Raw genomic sequence first — 13,236 nt, forward strand, 5'->3', positions numbered from 1 at the left:
GTCTCATTTTAATGTTTTTTGATTAGTTCCATATCATCCAAAACTTAAAACAATCTTCCCTAATGAAGCTACGACTTCAAGTGCACTTTTTCCATAGATGGACTTTTATATTTGATTGCTATCAATAAAATTTAGCTATACAACTATGTAAAGCCATGTGGGGTTAAATTGTAATGTGTACATTATGGGGGATAGAATTCTTCTTGGAAAACACATTCTGAGTTCTGAATTATTGACTTATTTATATCTGAAATTCTAAACACAGTTAACTTATGACTTGGGAATTGTTCACAGATAGATAAATGTAGATAATCGAACATTAGTCTGATTTTCTGAGGTACTCCAAATATTTGCTCCTTTTAGACCACTGTTTTTAACATTTCAAAAATCTCTACAGAAATGCATACTTTTTTTATAGTAATGCTCCATTTGTTTAACAAATCCCAAATTCTATCCACTTACTCGGATACTGATCATTTTGTGCTGATCAGTACCATTTGCCGATCAAATTGTAGGAACAGCTGTGATGTAGTTGGTTAACCAGACACAATTATCAAGGGCATAATAGGTAGGCATAGAGACTTGAATTGTGTATGTCAGACACAATCCATCTTTTAAAAAAACAGCAGACTGAGAGTTTGCAGGAAGAAAAATATTTTCAAAACAAAAGCCATAGGGAAAAGCAACAATGACAAAATAATCCTCGGTTTCTTTCTGTACTTTTGTGCAACTAATTTTCATTAAGTGTCAACTTTGGGTAAGCACCAACTGTGCTATTCACTAAGAACACACAATTGAGAACAATTGGCATGATGCTTGTCTTCATGGAATTTACATTTTGTGACTAATAAATGGTAACTTTATTAATATAATAACCTCACAATAAAACATATATGAGTTCTCAGATATATTATCAACATATATGCTGAAGGAAGAAATCACGTGCTCTGAGAGCACAGAAGGGAAAAACCTGACCTCTTCTGGTCTGGGTGAGGACAGAGGATTTCCCTTAGGAAGGTTTGTTGTTTTTTGTTGTTGTTATTTACATTTTTTTATTTTTTACATTAACATATAATATATTATTAGCCCCAGAGGTACAGGTCTGTGAATCACCAGGTTTACACACTTCACAGCACTCACCATAGCACATACCCTCCCCAATGTCCATAAGCCAGCAACCCTATCCCTAACCCCCCACCACGCCACCACTCGGAAACCCCCAGTTTGTTTTGTGAGATTAAGAGTCTCTTATGGTTTGTCTCCCTCCCGATCCCATTTTGTTTCATTTATTCCTTTCTTACCCCCCAAACCCCCATGTTGCCTCTCAGCTTCTTCAAGGAAGGTCTGAAAGTAAGTAGTTTAGGTTGAGTTTAACAGGTAGATAATGGCTTCAGATAATCTAGACTCTTGTGGGCTGTGTTAAGGGTTTGGGTCTTTATTCTAAGAGCCTGAGATGCTGTTGATGTATTTGGAGACAAAGGGAAGACAGTGAACCTATTTGTGTTTAAAAAAAAAAAAAAATCACCGTAGTATAAACAACAGGTGAAAGGGAGCTAAGTGTGGCTATACGGGACCAATTGCAAGAACGTTACAATAGCTTAGAAGAGGGTCATGGTAGTAGAGATGCAAATAAAACAATGGATTCATTGGAGAGCTATTTTGCAAATAAAAATGGATTGAATGAATATAGGTGGTAAAAGAGAGAGGGTAAGATGTCAATGAAACTACCAGTTTTCTGGCTGAACTACTGAATGTGTCTTCGTATGTCTCGTGAGATGCAGGACAGTGAAAGAAGACCAGGAGTGGAAAGAAAATCACGAATAAGGTGCTGATGATGAAAAGATTGAGAACTCCTATTTTAGAGAAGCAGAACTAATCTGGTCTCTAAGAGCTGGCCAGAGTGCTGAAATAGAATATCTGCTAACTTGGTTCTTCGGAAGGTTTATTACCTCCTGGGTGAATAAAATTATAACACTGACATATTACTGGGGTTTAAAAATAATTACTATTTGTTAAATGCATACACCATTCCAGAAATTGCACCAAACACTTCACAGCGTTCTCTCCAAATTTCTCAACAATCCTTATAGAAGTACTATCGTTGCTTTTCAAATAAGCAAACAGCAGAGCTGGAGTTCAAACCCAGGACCGTCTGAACTCCATTGTATACTTTGGAGATCTTATTCCATATCTCTTAATCTACTGTGAAAATGCTGTTAGGTAAATATGCCTTTCGAGTGGCTAAGGGAATTTAAGTTTTCTCTTCTGCCCTTTGGAAGCTTTTTCTAAGAATTAAAAAAAAAAATTAAACTTCATCTTTGATTGAGAAACATTAGAAGCAACAGGCAGTTTGGGAAATTGAATTTACTGTGCATAAAGAAAGTGGTTAAAGGTTTTTTTAATATTGTTATTATGATCACCTGTGTGGAAGTTATTAATAGTGCTGCACTATATTAATAGTGCTAACTGCTTCAGATGTTAAGTGCTGTACAGATAGATTAATCTGACTTGCATTTGGTAATATTAAAGACTCAAAATCCACTGAAAATGGAAAGGTGATTGTTAACATATGAAAGTTTTTCAGTCATGTTAACACTTTACACTTAAAATGCTGTCAAATTAGTAAATGTAAAAATCTCGTTAAAGTGACTGTCAGAGGGGCACCTGGGTGGCTCAGTTGGTTAAGCATCTGCCTTCAGCTCAGGTCATGATCCTGGGGTCCTGGATCAAATTCCAGAGTCAGGCTCCCTGCTCAGCAGGGAGTCTGCTTCTCTGTCTCCCTCTACTGCCCGCCCCCCCACTCTTTTCTCTCTCTTGGTCTCAAATAAATAAAATCTTTTAAAAAATGGCTATCATATAAGTATTGTTCTGAATTTCTGAAAATCAAAACTTTCTTTGTAAAGTATGGGTACGCTTTTGTTGATCACTGAGTTTAAGTTGATCACTTGCTCTCTTCCAAGAGCAGAGTATAATTTCATATGCAGTTATTTACATTATCCCTAGTACTTAACCAGTGAAGTCACTGGATTTTATAGCTGGCAGGAGTCTTAGAGATAATTAAGTTCAGTAGCATTATTTTATTTATTTATTTATTTTTAAGATTTTATTTATTTATTTGACAGACGGAGATCACAAGTAGGCAGAGAGGCAGGCAGAGAGAGAGGAGGAAGCAGGCTCCCTGCTGAGCAAAGTGCCCGATGCGGGGCTCGATCCCAGGGTCCTGGGATCATGACCCGAGCCAAAGGCAGAGGCTTTAACCCACTGAGCCACCCAGGTGCCCCAGTGGCATTATTTTATTTAGATAAATAAGAATTAGGTAGAGTAGGTAGCTGTAGCTCAAAGAATGGAAGTGATTATGAGAATACATTCTTCAGCTTCCTGCCCAGTCCAGCTTTCTGCTACCCTTCTCACTTTTATTTCCTCATTAGTTTCTACAGCAGCAATTCCAGGATTGATTTTTCCTCGGGAATTTTAAGATCTAATAGTCTTATACATTTTACCCAGATCTTCCCACTGTGGTGATATTGAAGTCAACTATCCCTACACAAACTTAGCAAGTTAGCCCTGGGGGATGTGGCGCTCCACAGAGATGGTTGTAGGTCAGACTGGCCATTTACAGGAGCGCCAGTGTGAGCCAATTAAAAACTAATGAGGCAAAAATGCCTCAATCAATTGGAGCTCACAGATGAGGTGAAAATGATTTGACAATAAGGTACAAATTGCTGTGGTAATTGGAAGAAACAGTGTATGGAAACTGGCTGTATTTGAACTTCCCTGGAAAAGATTTTTAATCTACCTGATTTTTCATGGACATGTTTTGTGGAGTTGTTTGGGAAAGTTTTTTTAACTGATGTTACTCAGGGATAATGTGTGGTAGAAGAACAACAACATAACTGAGCACTACATTTTCCGTCTAAATACTTTCAGTTAAGTTCAGTGTTACTGCTTACTATCCATATGACTTTGGACCAGTGAGTGTATTCTGTTTACTTATTTTTATATGTCAGTGTTTTTTAATTTAAGCGGAATCCCAGCGGAGCAAAAGTGAGGGAAGAAGAGTAGTCAAGGAGAGAAGGAGGGTAGTAAGCAAATATAAAATATGTTACCAAGGTGGCCACTGCTTCACAGAGAGACACAGCCAGTTTCTCATGTCCTGAGCCATCTGGGAGGCGGTATAGATCCACTACGCCTCAGAAGAGACTGCTGGGTTTGAGAAGGAGGGAGAGGAAGTGATGCACTTGTTAGTGGCTTTCTGCTGCTTCTTATTGGCCAAGATTTACGCCATTATTTTAAATTTCCTTGATTTCCAGGTTGTGTTTACCTGGCCTTTTTGCGTAGTTGTTGGGGAAGTCCAAGCCACAGTGAATCTGGTCAGGTAGAACTGGACTGATGGAACTACTGTGGTTCCTGCTGACCAGACGTGATGGAACCCATGTAGCACCTCCGTCTTCGCTCCTCCCGGAGGCTGAGACATTTGGTAGTGTGAGGGGAGGAAGCTATGGCAGTGGCCGGCTGACTTTCACTTGATTAAGCTTCCCAAGGGGGTGGGGACATGTTGGGTCAAGCAGATTTTGATACAGCACAATAACTGGATTAAGTTCATTCCGTTTTCCTCATATTATTTTTTTAAAAGGTTTTATTTATTTATTTGACAGAGAGAGAGAGATCACAAGTAGGCAGAGAAGCAGGCAGAGAGAGGGGGAAGCAGGCTCACTGCTGAGCAGAGAGCCCAATGCGGGGCTCGATCCCAGGACCCTGAGATCATGACCCGAGCCGAAGGCAGAGGCTTGACCCACTGAGCCACCCAGGCGCCCCATGTTTTCCTCATATTATTGATGAGGAAACTGAAATTAGAGAAACAAAGTAAATTGGACAAGTTATTTTAGAACAAAGATTTAGCTCAATCTCTTACAAAAGATTAGTACTATATCTTAGGGTTAATTCTCAGAGCTGTCTTAAGGAACAAATGCCATTATTTATGTGAAAACATCTTGAAAACCATAGATTGCTATGCACATACTATTACTGAGTGAGGAAAGTGGAAATGCTACTGACCACTGCTGTATTAGTCCATAGACCCATCAATTATACTAATATGTTACACAATATAGTAAGAACAAAGGGAATAGATACACTTGGTAAGCCTAATTAATTTTTAATCTTCTTAGTCAAGCATTTTTGCCTGTCTTGTCAACCTTAGCCATCATATTAGATTTAGTTAGTTGGTTCACGTTATTTTTACATTCCTAAAATGTTATTATTTTCAATTAGTATTGGGTATTATTTGTTGTGTAGAGAAATCCATTTCTAGTGTACTTTTTTCTTGTTTTAGTTTTTATGGTGGAATTTTAATGAAACATTTATATAATTGTGTTCTACAAAAAGTGACTGTCTTCTAGGTACTCAGTTGCATAAATAAGTTAGAGAATTATTGAATTAAAGCAGCTTCTCTTTGTAGAACATCAAAAGAGAAGACAGGCAGTCCTTTCTTAAATAAGTTGAAGTCAAAGTAACTCCAAGGTAGAATCTGCTGAAAAGTGTGAACAAGTCAGCTCTTACTTCCTAATTTTTGGATTCCAGATCTTAGCCATCTATAGGATAGTTAGGGTAGGTATTTAGTCAAAACCATCTTAAACATAAACTTTGTAGCTGAAATGGCTTTGGAGAAAGAGTTTGCTTGCTAGTAGAAAATGTTTATCTGTTGTTACAATTAGGAAAACAAAAGATTATCTCCTTTGATGACTAAATTTTGGATATGTTAAATCTGAATTAAGCATAATTAATTTCTTCCTTTTATCATTGCTAATGGAATCCTAATCCTCAGGTATAAGAATATCACTGGATTTTTATTTAAAATTCTTTCTGTTACTCAGTATTTTTTCATTTAATCTAACTGTCCTCTTTCTACCTCTTGGTAAATACCTGCCTGGTTTTTACGTAGGTGTCATCAAGGGAAAGCTAAGTGTACACCTCCCTAGCAATAAGATTGTAGATGCACATCTTCTTGCTACCTAGTGCCGATCATTGAAGTCTCCTTATTCATCTAGGAATTATTCATAATGCCAAGAACAAAGTGTCTGGTTACTCAATATAGTTATACTCATCTGCCAGAAAATATTTGTTATTTGTTTATAGGCGATGTTTGTACAAAGCCCCTTGGAATTGTGTGTCAAACTGTATTGGAATCTTTTTGCCATGAATATCTAGTTACACAGCTGACTCAGGAATCCTAACAAAGTGAACACTGCCATGAATTCGGCATCATATCTAGAATTACTGCCTATTTGAACTTGTCTTTCAAAAAATAAAACCATTTAATTTTGCCCTCCTATTACAGTTTCATTGTTTCCTGCTTGTATATTTCATCTTTCCTGTTAAATGTCATCTCTTCCACTAATTTTGATATAATAAACAAAGACAAAAAAAAATGGTTTAATTCCAAAGAAAAAGAATTTGTTTTTCCTCTACATGGCTATTTTCTCTTAAGACATTACTTAAGGAAAAGACTTATTAAGCATTTGATGGGTCAGTCATTCAAGTAAATGCCAGAACCTCTTTTTGGGGAAATGATTAAAACGCAGGAGATATTTTATGATGCCCATCATTTTGCCTGCAGGTGTGAAGCCTGCACTAAATAACTTTTTAAGACTTTTTTCCGGATCTATGGGTTTATGATTTTATAAGCAAAGCATAAAATTATGATGATTTGAAAGTTAGAGGTTAAAAGCAATATTACATTACAAATTGAGAGGAAATCACGACATCATTGACTACAGTGTGGCATTCCCCTCCAGTTAAAGGCATCTTGGTGCAAGACTAATCACTCATCTCCAAATAGGACAAGGTTTCTCACAATAGAACTTAGAAGAAACTAGAAACTATTAAGCACCTACTAGGAAGCAAGCATTCTCAAATCTTAGGAAGTAAGTACTATTACAAACATTTTCTGTGCAAGAAAGTAAAGTTCATCGAAGTAGCACTCACCTAGTTGATATGTGTCACAACTGGGATTTGAACCTAGACCCTCCAGTTTCTCATGCTCATTTCACTTTCTCTCTTTTCTGGAAATTGTTCCTTCTATTTTATCATCTTTATGCTGCAGAGATAAAAGCCTCGGGGGTTTGAAGATGTAAATATGGGCATCATTTGGTTACAATTTAGTACAGTTGGCCATGTTCTTGATCTTAGTATTTTTTTATTATATGAAAGATTTACTTTACTTTCTTTTTTTGGTATTTTTAATGCTGAATATATTATTGTATGCCTAAGGTAATAACACAAAGTGTGGGAAGTAAAATGTCAAAGTCTCCTTTCTACCTTTGCTCTCCCTTCTACTTCCCATTCCTTTTCCTAGATACAAACATTTTAAACAAGTTGGTAGATGTTTTCTAGAGTGTTTTCTATGTGCATATATATTTTCAGTGAGCTTTTATTATGAATATTTTTCTGGAACTTAGTTTTGTTTTAAATTTATAGATCATTATGGGCATTTTTAAAAAAGATTTTATTTGTTTATTTGACACAGAAAGAGAGATCACAAGTAGGCAGAGCAGCAGGCAGAGAGAGAGGGGGAAGCAGGCTCCCCCTGAGCAGAGAGCCCAATGCAGGGCTTGATCCCAGACCCTGAGATCATGACCTGAGCTGAAGGCAGAGGCTTAACCCACTGAGCCACCCAGGCACCCCTATGGGCATATTTTTAAATAGTCCATACTACTGTTCTTTAAAATATGTACATATTATTTAAATAGCACAATCATTTCTTTACCATTATTAATATCTACCTTATTTTAGTGTCTAGATAATACTAAAATTTCAAACTTTTAAGTCATTAATAAAGGCTACAATCAGTGTCTGTTAATATATTTTTACTAATACAAACATTTTTGTAGATGTCTACAAGGAGAATTATCAGACTTAAAATTGTATGTCCATTTAAATATTAACATTTCCTGCAAAAAGCGTGACACTGCAAAAAGCATGACAACTTACACTGCCAGCAGTTGAGAATGAGTTCAATTTCTTGCCACCATTGCCTGATAAATGTTCTAATTATCGGCCATCTGATGGATGAATTATTTTGTTGCTCCTTTATTGTTTATTTTGTAATGTAAATGAAGTGAAGCAATGTTTTTAAATAGTTTCTGGTCATTTCTTTTTCTTATTTATGATTTACAAGTTCAAGTAACTTGTTCACCTTTCATGTTATGTTCTTATTACTTTTTTTATGTTTTTACTTATTCTGGTTATAGACCCTAGTTCATTATTTAGGCTGCAAACATTTTCTTCTCATCAGTTGTTTATTCCAGATGATTATGGCACAACCATTCACCTCTCTGAGGTTAGATAACTTGGAGAACAGTATACACATAAGCCAGTATAGAAACTGTTACAATAATGGTAGGAATATTGGTCTGTGGGGATCCTGAGGAAGGTTCTACAACCTGTGGGAAATAGAAAATGTTATACAGTGGACATAACATTGGAGGTGTGTCTCTGAGATTTAACAAGAGCTTTCTAGAAGAAGTGTGGTAATAAGACATCTTTGGTAGAGACATTTTGTGGATGAAACCATGTGTTTGGATAAGAATGGGGGATGAAATGGGGGTGAAACATGGCACACTTGGGGGAGGGTATGACAAGAAATGATGTTGAACTGTTTGTGGCCAGATTGTGATGAACCTGAAGTGTTGGGATTTTATGTGAAAGCAATGACTAGAGAAATTAAGTGTTTAACAGTGGATAAAAAGATCAGATATGGTTTAAAGAACATGGATGTAAATGGCAGACTATTTCATTGCATTGGCTACTGATCTGCACTTAAACCAAATCATTTGGAGACTGAAGGATAATCTTGATAGAACTAGGTGATCTGAGTTATTTTTCTGAGTCTGAAGTGTTTTTAACCTTTCTTGTTAGAGTTTTTTTTTTTTTTTTAAGATTTTATTTATTTATTTGACAGACAGAGATTACAAGTAGGCAGAGAGGCAGGAAGAGAGGAGGAAGCAGGCTCCCTGCAGAGCAGAGAGCTGGATGCGGGGCTTGACCCCAGGATCCTGGGATCATGACCTGAGCTGAAGGCAGAGGCTTTAACCCACTGAGCCACCCAGGCGCCCCTCTTGTTAGAGTTTTTATTTATCTGGTATTATAATTTTGGTTGTGATCATGACTCATCTAGCTTTTCCTTTAAAGAAGACTTTTTGTGGGGTTGTAGGGAAAGGAAAATAGAAAAGGGCAGAGTAGGGAGAGAAACAAATTGTTTCTGCTGGAAATGGGACAGAGAGTGCTATGGTTTATAGTGGTAGTTGCAATAGTGAGATTCTGCAATGCTGGTGTAGACAATGTCCAAAATCACCAATTGCCAATCTGTGAGCTCCTTGAGGACAGAGATTGGTCATGTGTTGAGTCACTGTCATCAAGCCTTGCCTACCACACAGTTCAAGCCATTGGAATTTTACCTAATCTTAACAATTCTTTCCTGCTGCTAGCTATTCCTCTGTCATACAGAATTAGTATGTGGTTTTCTTAAAAACTCCATGAACGCTTTGCTTCTGCATTTCACAAATGCTCTTTCCTCCACCTGGGGCACTCTTCTTACCACTCCCACTTCTCATTCAGTCACTGGTCAACTACTTTATCACCCGTAATGACAGGAAATGGGCTTCATCTCTTCTGAAATTCCTCCTTGATTGCCCAGTTCTAATTAGGTACCTCTTCTCTGGCAGGATCCTGTGCTAGCCCATCATTACAGTTATTCTTGTAGTAGAAATGTAGCAGATTTGTCATTCTGCCCAAAGACTCTGAGTTCTTTGAAGTGGGACATTAAATATTTCCTTTTTGATTCTTAGTGTTTAGTGTACTTCCTCCCAAGCAGCAGAAATTCAAAATATTTTTGATGGATAATTAGATGTTTGTCAAATCTAAACTATATTTGAATTCTATATTTCTAACTATGCCTAATCCTTGGTAGTTATAAATATGTATTTAAGAAGTATATCAATTATATTTATCTTGTATTCAACAAATAGCCCTGAGTTAAAAAAACAGACATGGTCTATTATATCATCAAGTCAACTAGGGCTAAATTCCATAAAAAGTAATTTAAGATATTATTATGTAATATAGTCACTCAAACATTGCAAAGATTGTGAGTTGGGAGCTTAAATAATATATTCCATTTCTTTCTATCTTCATCTGTGAAATCACAGTGCCAAACAAGCTTAATTTTCAATTGCAAAATAGAATCTTCAAGGTTTGGAACAAAGTCAACCCACAGGAACCAAATTATGTTTGCAGTTACTCAACTGAATTGCTCTTCCAAATATGAGATTTTCATTAATGAGGGAATAATAAGCACTGAAAGTTTACATGTGTTTTTAAATGCTTATTTGTTTTCTATCTTCTCATGCTCTTTCCAAAGAGGCACTTATTTCTACTCTTGAAATAAATGGATGATTGAATTGACCTTCAAAAAAGTAGACGGTTGAGTTGGGGGAAAATTTTCAAGTATATAAGTTATCCCCAAGCTGATGGAAAATTATCCACAATGCCGTTTTCTAAGTATACCAGTAGTCCTGAAGCAGAGAAAAAGAAAAGGGAACATATACACACGTGTACACACACACACACACACACACACACACTATTCTTAGGAGCCCAAGAGTAAATGTAGATCCCCACTTCATAACAGAACCTCTGGATATTATGATCCAGATCTTAGACTAATGATCTTTGACATTGAGCTAAACCCATCAAATGCTGAAAAAGATTTCCCAGAATATAACATAAGATGCCATACATATGGGCTTATTCATTAAAGTTCATAGTCAACTAAAGGCATATAAGTCATAATGTGCTTTTAAAGACAAGAGACTTTATTAACTGTATGCAAATTTAGCAACACGAAATAGTTTGAAAATGTTCCATCAAATTTCTAGGGATCATCTTTAATGAATAAAAAAGGAATGCTTGATAATTGGGGTATTATCTATTCCTATGTAAATGGATTTTTTTCTTTTTTATAAAATCCTGAAAGCTTTCTCTTAAGTAAACTAGATATTCCCCTTGCAAAAATTTCAATTTGAGCATTGTAAGTCATAAAACCGTTTTATTTATATATTATTTATTTGAGGAGAGAGTGAAAGAAAGAGCCGGAGTAGGGCCCGGGGGTGGGGGGTGGGGCCCAGGGGTGGGGGGGGTGGGGCGCGGAGCTGAGGGAGAAGGAGAAGCAGGCTCCTGGCTGAACAAGGAGCACAACTCAGGCCTTGATCCCAGGATGCCAAGATCATGATCTGAGCCACAGGCAGACGCAGACATTTAACCAGTTAAGCCACTCAGGCACGCTGAACATTATAAGTTATAAATTAACTTTTCTTGATATTTTTGGTGAAAGGAATTGTTTCTCTGTAGATGTCATGCCTATATTTCTTCATTTGATCTTACATAATATTTAGAATGATTTATAGCTCAAACTTCATATTAACCCCTAATATTCTTTTTTCAATAGATTTTCCAGATGCTGCAGTTATATTGCATACTGCAGAATTCTGGGGCAGAATTAGGAGAATCTTTATAGGAATTGTTAAATGAAAATTCTTCTTATTTTTTTTTCAAAAATAATGAAAATCCCCATCATTTTATGAGTCTCCAATTTATTTTGAGTTCTCACATTGATATAGGTAAGGACACGTTTTCGAAAGTTTCATCTTTTTTTTTTTAATTGAGAGATATAGATGATGCCAAACACTTAGCTCAGCTATTGTTAGCAATTACATTAATTGACGATATAAATTAATAAATTATAACTTTAATGTTTTGATGTCACTAAAATATGTGTTCTTTCATTGTGTTCACTCATGGGCATTATTATTCAGTAGCAGATTTCCTGTGAATACTTTATGATTTTCTAGTCAGGAGCCCCTTGTTTTTGTTTGTTTGTTTGTTTTTGTTTTTGTTCAAGAGAGAGCACATGAGCTGGGGGGTGGGACAGAGGAAATGAGAGAGAGAGAGAGAGGATCTTAAGCAGGCTCCACACTCGGGGCAGAACCTGATGCAGGGCTGGATCTCATGACCCCGAGTTCATGACCTGAGCCAAAATCAAGAGTCGGGCACTTAACTAACTGAGCCCCCCAGGCATCCCAGTCACTAGTTTTTATACACTGATTTTCAATATTTAGGGGCAGAAGAAAGAGTTTTTGAGAGGAAAGGGAAAAACCTAACCAGTGGGAAGATTATATCTACTGTGCATGCATTTTTCATTTCCTGTTCTATTTTTGTTTTGTATTATTTTCCTTGCTATATTATTTTCATTATTCTTAGCTTTCATCACCAGGAAAGGATGCAGGCTTCCTTTGGAGCTATGCTTCCCACTCCGTTTACCAGCGGGGATTGTCACATTAGTGGTGTGGTATCGTCCTTAACTGCAGATGCCTCTGTCAGTTCTATAGCTGTTTTACTTCCTATCAGTAGCAGTAGTTATTTTAAATAGAGTTTATATTATGCCTGCATTGAGATATTAGCCCTGCCTTTCCTTATGTTTCTTTTATTTCGGTTGTCTTGCTTGCAAGGGTTGAAACATGTAAGATATAAATTCTTAAAAGAAGAATGAATCTAGCAAATAAATTGTACTATAGACTAACTTTTTGTTCAGACTTTTGAATTGGAAGTAAGGTACTCCTTTAAGACTTTTGGATGGCAGGGTGCCTGGGTGGCTCAGTGGGTTAGGGCTCAGGTCATGATCCCGGAGTCCTGGAATCGAGCCCCACATCAGGCTCTCCGCTCCTTGGGGAGCCTGCTTTCTCCTCTCTTTCTCTCTGCCTGCCTCTCTGCCTACTTGTGATCTCTGTCTGTCAAATAAATAAATAAAATCTTAAAAAAAAAAAAAAAAGACTTTTGGATGGCATTTTTTCCTGTGGTAAACCCATCAACTAGCTGGAGCCCAATTAAAAAGACTCCTCTGTTCGCTGGAAATTTCCTCCAAGTGTTAGAATAGTAAAAGAATGCAGTTAATCATATGAAGTCATGCTAACATTAATGACTTGTCCCACAAACTATCAGGATTTGTTTTAGTGTCAGAGCACAGAAATAGCAGTCAACTTCAGTCCTTGTAATACAGTATGTCATATTGTGTAATATATAAGCCAAATTCACATTACCCTTTTCTTTTGGCCTGGAGGACTTAGATGTTTGCTTCTCTCCTCTCTGCAACCATAGGACCTTGGACATGTTTCTTTCCTTCTT

At 36.8% G+C, this 13,236-nt stretch overlaps 1 protein-coding gene across 2 annotated transcripts in view; it reads left to right on the forward strand.

Moving 5' to 3' along the window:
* Nucleotides 1–13,236, forward strand: part of LINGO2 (leucine rich repeat and Ig domain containing 2) — a 1,191,160-nt gene that overhangs the window by 287,478 nt on the left and 890,446 nt on the right. The gene's annotated exons all lie outside the window — the stretch shown is intronic.

This window comes from Neovison vison, chromosome 9, assembly GCF_020171115.1.
Source record: "Neovison vison isolate M4711 chromosome 9, ASM_NN_V1, whole genome shotgun sequence".
NCBI classification, from domain to species: domain Eukaryota; kingdom Metazoa; phylum Chordata; class Mammalia; order Carnivora; family Mustelidae; genus Neogale; species Neogale vison.